Consider the following 11,001-nt stretch of genomic DNA (forward strand, 5'->3'; position numbering starts at 1 on the left):
AAAAAAAAAAAAAAAAAAAAAAAAAAAAAAAAAAAAAAAAAAAAAAAAAATGACATACAGTAACTACACAAATTATGGGATACAATGTGACATTTTGATACATATATTCATTGTATAATAATCAAACAAGGGTAGTTAGTACATTTAAATTGATTAAACAATCATTTCTTTGTGATAAGAACATTTGAAAAATTCTCTTCTAACTTTACGAAATATGCAATATATTATTATTAATTCTAGTCATCTTTCTATGCAATAGAATACCAGAAGCCACTAACCAATCTCTCATCATTCCCTCTCCCTTCTCCCCTCTTCATCCTCTGGTAACTATTATTTCATTCTCTACTTTTGGTGAGAACAGCTTTTAAGATTCCACTGATGAGTAAGAATATGTAGTGTTTGTGTTTCTGTGCCCGGCTTATTTTACAGAACATGTCTTCCAGGTTCATCTGTATTGCCACAAATTAAAGAATTTTTTTACAGATGAATAGTATTTCATTGTCTATATTCATACCACATTTTCCTTATCCATTCTTCTATTGATGAACTGTTGATTCCATATCTTCGCTATTGTGAATAATGCTGCAGTCAACATTGGAGTACAGATGGCTCTTCAATGTACTAATATCATTTTCTTTGTATAAATACCCAGTTGTGGGATTGCTGGATTATATGCTAGTTTTATGCAATCTCTATCAAAATATCAATGCCATTCTTTACAAAAAAAAGAAAAAAATTTTAAAATCTATATGGAACCACAAAGACCCTGAATAGCCTAAGCAATTTTGAGCAGAAAGAACAAAGCTGGTAGCATCATACTACCTGACTTATTAAATGCTATAAGCATACTACAAAGCTGTAGTAAACAAAAGAGCATGGTAATGGAATAAAAGAAGACATAGATCAGTGGAACAGAATGCAAAGCCCAGAAAGAAACTCATGCATCTACAATCAAGTGTTTTTCAACAAACATGTCAAGTATACACAATGGTGAAAGGACAGCTTCTCCAACAAATGGTCATGGGAGAACTGGATCTCAACAAGAAGAATGAAACTAGACCCTATCTCTCAGCACATACAAAAATTAACTCAAAATGGACTAACAACTTGAATGTAAGACCTAAACCTATGAAAGTACTAGAAGAAAACATAGGTGAAAATTTCCATAACATTAGCCTAACCAATAATTTTCTTAATAAAACCGCAAAAGCATAGGCAACAAAAGCAAATACAGATAAACGGGATTACATCAGACAAAAAAGCTGCTTCACAACAACAACAAAAATCAAAAAAGCAAAGAACCTACAGATGGTGAAAATATACTTGCAAACTACACATCTAGTAAAGGGTTAATATTCAAAATATACAAGGAATTCTTACAACTCAACAATTAAAAAAAACCTGATTTAAAAATGGGCAAAATTACAATAATCTACTATATATTTCAAAATAGCTAGAAGAGTTATTTCAAATGTTTCTAGAATAAATGATAGAAAACTATTTAGGGTGATGGATATTCCGATCACACTGATTTGATCCTTACAAATTATATGAATGTAGTAATGATCACATGTACCCTGAAAATATGTATATATCTACCAATTAAAATAAAATTAATTTTAAAATGAGCAAAAGATCTGAATAGACATTTCTCCAAAGAAGACATACAAATGGCCAAGATATATGAAAAAAATGTTCAATATCACTAATTATCAGGGAAATGCAAATCAAGACTGCAAGAAGATAATACCTCACTCTAATCAGAATGGCTACAATTAAAAAATCATAAAACACCAAGTGTTGACGAGGATACAGAGAGAAGAGAACCTTGACAAACTGCTGGTGGTAATATAAAGTAGCACAACCATTATGGAAAACTGTATGGAGGGGACTGATCATAATATTAAAAGTTGTTTATATTGTTGCATCATTCAGCCCCTGTAACAACTTTATCCCCATTTTATGTGTTCAGAGCTGAGGCTCAGAAAGAATGACTTATGTTAAGGATTACAATAAACAAGTTCAAAAGCAGAATCTGCCTTTTAACTCCAAACTCCTCCACCACATTTATCATCTTCCTTCTTCTATACCAAGGAGGGCTGCAGAGATGCCTAAGAAGACTAAAAACTCTACCAGATCTACATCCAATTTATGCTCTGAGGTTGTGTGCTTTGTTTATGACTGACCCTTGGGTTATGCATTTAGTTAGGAAGGACAGAATGCTTAGCATTTTTATTATACGTGGCATTCATCTCCAACAGTAACACATACACTCTTCACATTATGCAATGCATTTCCTTCTGGCTTCTCATTTTAGCGAATCACTTGATTTACTAAAGGTCAATGTCTTTGTCAGCAATAGGGTGCATTCTAGCAGTGTGACGTGACAAAAGCTGCAACCTGTTAGCAGTCACTGTCAGCAATGAGGCTGTGATCCTACCTCTCTAGCCCTGGCAGGGCCATTTCACTCTCATTTCAGACCAATCTAGAAGAAAGAATTTCTCTTTCTTTAATGTTTGAAAGATGAATCTACCTGCTTCTCCAAATGCCCAGTAGAAATGCTGCTGGCTGTTTGCAAGGATCGTTTTTTCAAAACTTCACTGCAGAGACTTTCTATCTCTTCACTCAGCTATCATTTGTGTACCAACACTACTGCTTTCCAATTCTCAAGGGGACTTAACAAACCTCAAAGGGACTGGAGAGTGCAGCCACAACCTCTCAGACCCTGAAATATTCAAACTTACAAAGTTCTCAGTAGTACCCTGCAGTGTGTACAGTATAATTCTTTTCTATGAGCTTTGGATGGGCATGCCTTTGGATTTCCTTTGGAAAAACCTAGAGCTACCAACATAATACCTATATAAATTTTGCACTGTTTTCACCAATACAAGTTTTATCATACATTGTATCTTTAGGTGTATTTTCATTTGATATTCAGTGTACAGGCATAGAAGGAAACTATTTGTTGAAAAAAAATGAAAGAAAAAAGGATGTTTGCCGTCAAAATAATAGGAAAAGTACCATATATTTAAAGGATGAATATATGGAATGGTTCTAAAATATTGACACTGATTTTAAAGTATACTTTACAAATACATCCTAATGGTGGAATTCTTTTTAAAAAAAATGCGTCACCTAATAACTTTATTGCATTTACTAAGTTTGGAGAACACACTATGATTTCTATACAAGACCTGGTTAAAAATATTTTCTTATTTTGTTTGAGATAAAAATTATAACAATTTATCTGAAATTATAATGAATTCAGTTTTCTGATGGAAGCTATATTTGAGAGTTTATTCATGTAGCATTCTCTTTTGCAGAAAAATAAAATTGAAACACAAAAGGAGTATTAAGTTCCCAAGGTCATGTATCAGGTTAGTGACTGAGAGGAGATTAGAATCCAGATTTACTGATACTTCATTTCTTGCTGTGTTCTCATCTTGCAAAGGTCTGACTACAATGACACAGTCTAATGGGTTCTTAACAACACAGTTCCTATTCCAAATGCCATGGGAAGCTGGCTATACCTTGGAAGGGCTGTGTTTTTGTCTTTCTAGAGATGTCCCAACAGTAGTCGGACACCTCCTGTCAGGAAGTTTAGGGAGATTTCTATGTGGTTTGAAGGAGGTAGAACTTGAATTAAGCTCTGAAGAATGGATGAGATTTAGCCAAACAAACAATAGGAAAGTATTTCAAATAATGTTCCCAGAGGAGAAAGAAATGGGCACCTTCGAGGGGCAATAAGCATACCACTATATACAGAAGAGAGATTGGCAACAAAGGCTGGAAAAATCAGAAAGAACAAATGTGGGGGCTCTTGGCAGTTTACTGGAAAGGAGATGCTGATTAAATGTAATGGACTAGTGAGAGCAGGCCTGGATGAATGATCAAGGCACAGGGACCATTGGCAATGAAAGATACTGTGATATTTTTTAAGAATCTGAATTTCAGTCCAGATTTATATCTGACACATAATACCAATCAGGATTTTTGCACCCTTGCTATATTCAGAGGTGGAAGAACATTCCCTGTGTCTTCTAAATGAAGCTGGTAGTCACACGTGGGAAGCTGGTTTTTCTGAGAGGCAAGAGGCTCTGATTGAGCAGTAACACATGGTGTAGACTCAGGAACCATAGGTGTGGAATCCAGAGATGTTCTAAAATATGGCTCCAAGTGAAGACAGAAGTAGTATAACATGGACCAATGCAAGAAGGAAGCTGAGAGCCATGCAAATGAGCAGGGACAACTCTCAGGGAGGAAAAGAAACAGTGATATGTTCATACAGAGGGAACTTGAGGAGCCTAATACCAAACAGGAAGTACAATGAGAGGTAAAAATACATGCTGATCTTATCTTATCTTCTCCCCCTGCTTCGCCTTCCCACTTTTGTGTAAAAGGCACCAGCGAGTGTACAGGTAACATCATTAACTTAAAGCAGATGCGGACCCAACTGAAGCGTGAGGTTCAGAAGCAGATGCAGATTCACAGAGATTCAAGAGCCCACGAATGATGTTAGACTGTCCGTTGCAGCATAAAACACAGGGACAATCATCAAAACTCAGGGAAGAAACCTAAATCTTTATATCCAGCAGAAAGTAGGCCAGTAACTTAGGGATTTAAATTGATGTATGAGCCCCACAGGGCAGAAGGAAATCCAATGTACTCCAGAACCAAATTACAAGGTAGAAAAGTTCAATTTACATAAATACATGGATTAACTGATCTGAGAATTGGGTTCAATTGTCACCTTTGAGAAAATCAAATCTGTCATATTAATAACAAGAGTATTAAGATGATCCTGCTATTCAAATGCTAATCACAATAAGGGCTTTTCTACGTGTTATCAAGCAAAATAAAACATTTTTCAAATATAAGGATTCCGCAAACTTTGTAATACCTCCAGAGCCTTATTAAAAGTGTTCACACATTTAAATAAAATTAAATTCCAGCTTAATCACCTCAGGCAGATATCTCTCCATGTGAGGTGGATTTTCCCCAGAGTTGCATCTGAATAACCATACACGGGAGATCTCACGGTCATTTATCTCTCATGGCATTATAGATATTGAATTCAAATTATCCATTTTGCATGAGTGTAGTGGTTTAATAATCTAGAGACCTTGTCCACACTCTTAGCACCTAATCACTTTGGCCATTTAACTGTGCCAAAGAGTGTTGATATTAAAAAACAAACAAAAATCTCCTAGAATAGGGATTTATTTCTGAAGGCAAAGCTGTCATGCACTTTTACCTAGGCAGAATTATCAATGCATATTCAGAATATACACCCCAGATCTTTCAGGTACTTTGGAAATAAATGACAACCTCATTAGGCTTATAGCTCTGTACCCCTAGCACTGAGCGAAAAAGTCAAAGACATGGGCCCAGATTCTGAGCTTTTTAAAGATTTGCTTCAACCTTCTACCTTGGGGATGATTATCTTGAGGTGTTCAGCAAAGTCCTGTGGATTTAGTCTCATCACTGTATAAAGTGTATCAGTCAGGATCGTGAACAACAGCTCTGAAACTGCCACTCTAATCTCTGTGGCTTAACACATTAGAGACATATTCCCACTCTAGTCACAGTCCAGTGACTTTTCATCAAGTAGAGTCCTGATTCTTCCCATCTTGTGTAGCCACCACATTTAAGGGTCTTCCTTCGGGCCTTCACTGAATTGTTTACATTCACTCAGTCAACTAGGAAAGAGAAGAATATCCAATATTATGGAACAAGAGAAAATGGAATTGAAGAGCCCATCTCTGCTACATAAAGTGACTGATTTGTGTTTAACTTTAAAAGGGTGGGATTTCCTAGGAGAAATATACCATCAATATACCATCAAAATAATGGTAGAATATGACAAGACCTCCAAGGGAAATTACATTGTTTCAACAAGGAAACTTCCAAGGAAGAATGTTCCCCATCTATAAATTCCCCCAGTCGTTCACTTTTATTAAGTGCCTGATCTTTATCATGCCTGGGAGCTGCAGATGAGCTTCTGCAATTCCATCTTCCAAGCCTAAGAACATCTAGGGTACTGGAAAGGTGTATGTGTGTGAGGGGAGAAAATGAAGAGAGAAATATATGGGACATATATTTGTGCCAACATAGTTGAATTATAAAGGTTCTGCCTATTTTGATTTCTTCTTTGCTTCTGCTTTAGTCTCAGAAATTCTTTCTCATAACATGTTACCCCTTGAACTCTCAACTTCTGGCATCCAAAAAAGGAGTAAGATACATGGAGTGTCTTTCCAAGAGGAAAGAAAAAATTAAAACACTTAAAATCAGTTGAGTAAAAAACTAAATATTTAATTTATCTGGTCTGCAGCAAAAACTTCAAAGGTTAATACCATGTAATCTAACCATCCTTTCCATGAGTATTTATCCTAAGGAATTCATTCAACAGAGGCAGGAGGTTACATAAATGGACATGTTCATCACAGCATTAGCTACAATAGTAAAAAAGAAAATCACCAAAATGCCCAATAAATAAACTTACATTGACTTAATTGGGTATAATAAAGTCATTGAAAAGATACTAACATGCTACATGGGAATGTTTATGTTAATATTTTAATACAAGCAGACAATAAAATGTTTCTTTTACATTAACTATACATATATAATATACAAAAATGAAACCAATCGCTTTACTGAAATGGTAAAATAACAGATAATTTCTTTATTCAAACATTTTTTTGAATCGCTACATCAACTTCTCAGTAATTAAAACATTTATACCATCTGTATGTGGGAGGCAAAACATATAATTTATTATTCATTCTGAAAAAAATGTCATTGCATACATCCACTGGTATTTATTATCTAGAATTTTCTATTTCAGTTACATGTTGCTTCCTCCCACTGTATTGCTTTCCTTTTAACAGGATCCTTCCCAAAGCCTATCTTCTGCTTGCTTCCTTCCCGCACCTTCCATCCAGAGTGATCAGGTTCCCTTTGACCCTCAAAGAGCTGATTCCTGGGCAGGGGAAAAAGCCCAGACCTGTGATGGGCTGGTGTTTACTTCTAGCAGTCATCATTCACTATCTCCCTTAAAATCCAGAAGGTCCATAACTTCTGGGTCACAAGAAACTGTTTCCTGCTGAGTCATACTTGAGGCAGGAATAGTTTGGGGAAACAACAATAAATATCTTCCAGAACTGATCTGAAAATTTAATGAGATGATGTATGGAAAACTTCAGGAGCCCTATCCTGGAGTACATTGCTTGAGGTCTAATTCTGACTCCTTCCCTTACTAACTGCAACATTAGGTGATTTATTTAAAATTTAAATAAATGTAATGATTTACTTAAAATTATTTAAAATTGGGTGCCTCATTTACTTCATCATGTAAAAGAGAAAAAGAAGAGGAAAAGGAGCTGCTGCCTCCTAAAGTTGATATAAGGATTAAGTGAGATAATATATGCACTTTCATACAGCATTACTTGCCATATTGTATCTACTCAAATGTGTTAGCTATCTTCTCAATAATTATTAGATACTGAACATTTTATGACATCATTTAAATATAGCCAAAGCATCTAGTGCTGGTCAAGTGTAAACCTCCTCAACTTTTTTTTCTTCTTTTCTTTTTTTGAGACAGAGTCTCACTCTGACGCCCAGGCTGGAGTGCAGTGGCACCATCTCAGCTCTCTGCAACCTCTGGCTCCTGGGTTCAAGTGATTCTCCTGCCTCAGCCTCCTGAGTAGCTGGGACTACTGGCATGTGCTACCACACCAGGCTAATTTTTATGTTTTTAGTAGAGACGGGGTTTCACCATCTTGGCCAGGCCGCTCTCGATCTCCTGACCTCATGATCCACCTGCCTCAGCCTCCCAAAGTGCTAGGACTACAGGCATGAGCCACTGCACCCAGCCCCTTCCTCAACTTTCCACTCTCTTTTCTACAAATGTGATCTCCATTTTAGATGACAGGGTATCCTACTTATCCACTCCAGCTACATTCTTATCCTCATTCCTTCTCATCCTGAATAATATTTCATATTTTCCTTTCTCATTTCTTTACCACCAGCCCATTTTTATTATCTTTCCAGCAGAGGTTGTAAATATATTCAAATTTCTAATATTTTTTGAAAAAGAAAATCTTCCCCAGATCATTTTAAAATCTCAAGCTGCTAGTTCTTTCTCCTTCCACTTTCAACTAAATTTCCTGTTGTTGTATCCATCTGTTCTGCTGTATCCTCAGTTCTCAATATAACCCAATAGTTTCTGACTCCCCCGTTCCACTGAATCTTGCTTTAACTAAAATTATCAATGGGCTTCTTATTGACAAAATATTTTTATAACATATTTTTGGACTTTTCTGTGAAATTTCATACATTATAATGACTTATTTTACATTGTTTATATTTATTTTATTCATTCTTTAATTTGTAAAACCTGTACTTCCTAGGCTTCTATTTCCGTAATTCCACTCTCATCTTTCTATCTGCGCTTACTACCCTAGCAGCCTTTCCTTCTCAGATTCTTGCTCTATACAACGATTAAAACTTCAGCATTCCCATGATTCTGTCACTTAAATGCTGCTTTTCTCTCTCAAGAAATGTTCATTAGAGTTCATGTCCTTTGTAGGGACATAGATGAAGCTGGAAGCCATCATTCTCAGCAAACTAACACAGGTACAGAAAACCAAGCACCGCATGTTCTTACTCATAAGTGGGAGTTGAACAATGAGAACACATGGACACAGGAAGGCAAACATCACACACTGGGGCCTTTCGGGGGCTGGAGGACAAGGGGAGTGAGAGCATTAGGAAAAATACCTAATGCATGTGGGGCTTAAAACCTAGATGACGGGCTGATTGGTGCAGCAAACCACCATGGCACATGCATACCTATGTAACAAACCTTCACAGTCTGCACATATATCCCAGAATTTAAAGTAAAATTTTTAAAAAAATGCTCATTAGTCAACCTCATAATACTCTTGCTTTTCCCTACAATGTTTCTAGTGATAATTTCCAAATCCATGTCTATGTCCCTGACCAATATCCTCAGCGTCAGACTAACAACACAGAGCCTGGCATATATGGGCATAAATATTTGTACAAAAATAAATAAGCAAGGCCTGCTACTTACAGCATTTTAATGCTCCAGATCTGCCTCAAAGGTTTAAACTAATCTAAGAAGATGAGGGGCAGAAACCTCTATCTTCCTACTCTCACTCTGTGAATGGCCATACTATATAGCCATTTACCCAAACCAGGAATATGAGAGTTATTGAGACTCCACCTGTCTTTTTTCTGAATCATCTTCCAGTGCATCAGCAAATATTGTTTGTTCTACCTCTTGGTATTTCCCAAATTCATTCCCCTTTCCCCCATTACTATTTTACCTCTACTGCCCTAGTTTAGGCTATCACTTCTTGCCTGACATAGCACAGTAAACAGCCACGTACTCAAACCTATCTGTGTCTTTGCCCTGTCTTAAATCTACTGTCTATATTCTAACCCAGAAAATTTACCTAAAACACAAATAATGACCTTGTCATTTACTTCCTCTCTTTAAAACTCTTAAAAGGCTGTTGATTACTTATAGGATAATGTGTCATATTTTCAGCATGCCATGACCCTTGTCACCAGTCTTTGCTATGAGCTTTATCATTTTCAAGAATTTTATTTTTTGTAGTACAACATAATCGATAATAAAAGATACCAATTTGGAATAATATCCCAGGCACTGACAGAAGCAAACACGATCCATCTGAACTCAGAAACCTCGTTCAATTAACAAAACACACCCAAGAAAACAAGGCATTGGAATGAGGACAGGCAGAAACAACAGATCGTAGAAGCAGATATACAAATACTTTAACTTTAGGAATTATGAGACACTGAACAAAATAAGTATGTTTAACATACTCAAAAATTAAATTTTAAGTGTAAGAAAATATAAAATACCAGGCATATTTGACAATAGACAAGGAATCTAAAGGAACTATGTTTTAAGACACAGTGGCTGAGATTTCTCTAGAACCATTAACAGGTAAAAGTCAATAATTTTAGGAAAATCAGATATGTATTTTGTACTCCAGTGAAATGCTAAATACCAAAGACATAGAGATAACTCTAGAAATAGCCATTGTCAAAGGGTAGATTACTTATGGAGGAACAATTGTTGAAATGATAGCTGATTTCTCAACTGCAAAAATAAAAACCGGAGTACAGTATAATAAAATATTTAGTTTCCGATAAGCAGTAACTGTCAATGTGGAGTTGTACACAAACTGAATATATCTTTCAATAATGAGATATAACAAACAAAGCGTAAATTTGTTACCAATAAACACGCTCTAAAGTAATGATGGGGTTGTAAATTGGTATGACCAGTTTAGAAAATATTTTGGCATTACCCGGTCCAGTGCAGTTGGACATGCACACAAACTTGAGCCCAAATTCTACTCATACGCATGTTCCATAGGAGAAACTCTCATATATGTGCGTGAAGAAACATGTCTTAGAATATTCATGGCAGCACTGGATGTGATAGTCCCATGGTAGAAATAACGTAAATAGGCATCCTATAAAAATGAGTAAATATATTATAATATATTAATGGAATGCAAAAATATGAGGAAACCACAAAATGAAGCAAATAAAAATACATAGTATGATTTCACTTATATAAATTTCCAACTGAATGGAAAATTGAACTATATATATTTTTGAGATGGAGTTTTGCTCTTGTTGTCCAGCCTGGAGTACAATGGCGCAATCTCGGCTCACTGCAACCTCTGCTTCCTGGGTTCAAGCAATTCTCCTGTCTCAGCCTCCTGAGTAGCTGGGATTACAGGTGCCAGCCACTACGCCCAGCTAATTTTTGGTAATTTTAGTGGAGACAGGTTTTCACCATGTTGGCCAGGCCGATCTCGAACTCTGGACCTCAGGTGATCCGCCCAGCTAATTTTTGGTAATTTTAGTGGAGACAGGTTTTCACCATGTTGGCCAGGCCGATCTCGAACTCTGGACCTCAGGTGATCC

This window comes from Rhinopithecus bieti, unplaced genomic scaffold (genome assembly GCF_001698545.2).
Source record: "Rhinopithecus bieti isolate Rb0 unplaced genomic scaffold, ASM169854v2 scaffold_7681, whole genome shotgun sequence".
NCBI lineage: Eukaryota > Metazoa > Chordata > Mammalia > Primates > Cercopithecidae > Rhinopithecus > Rhinopithecus bieti.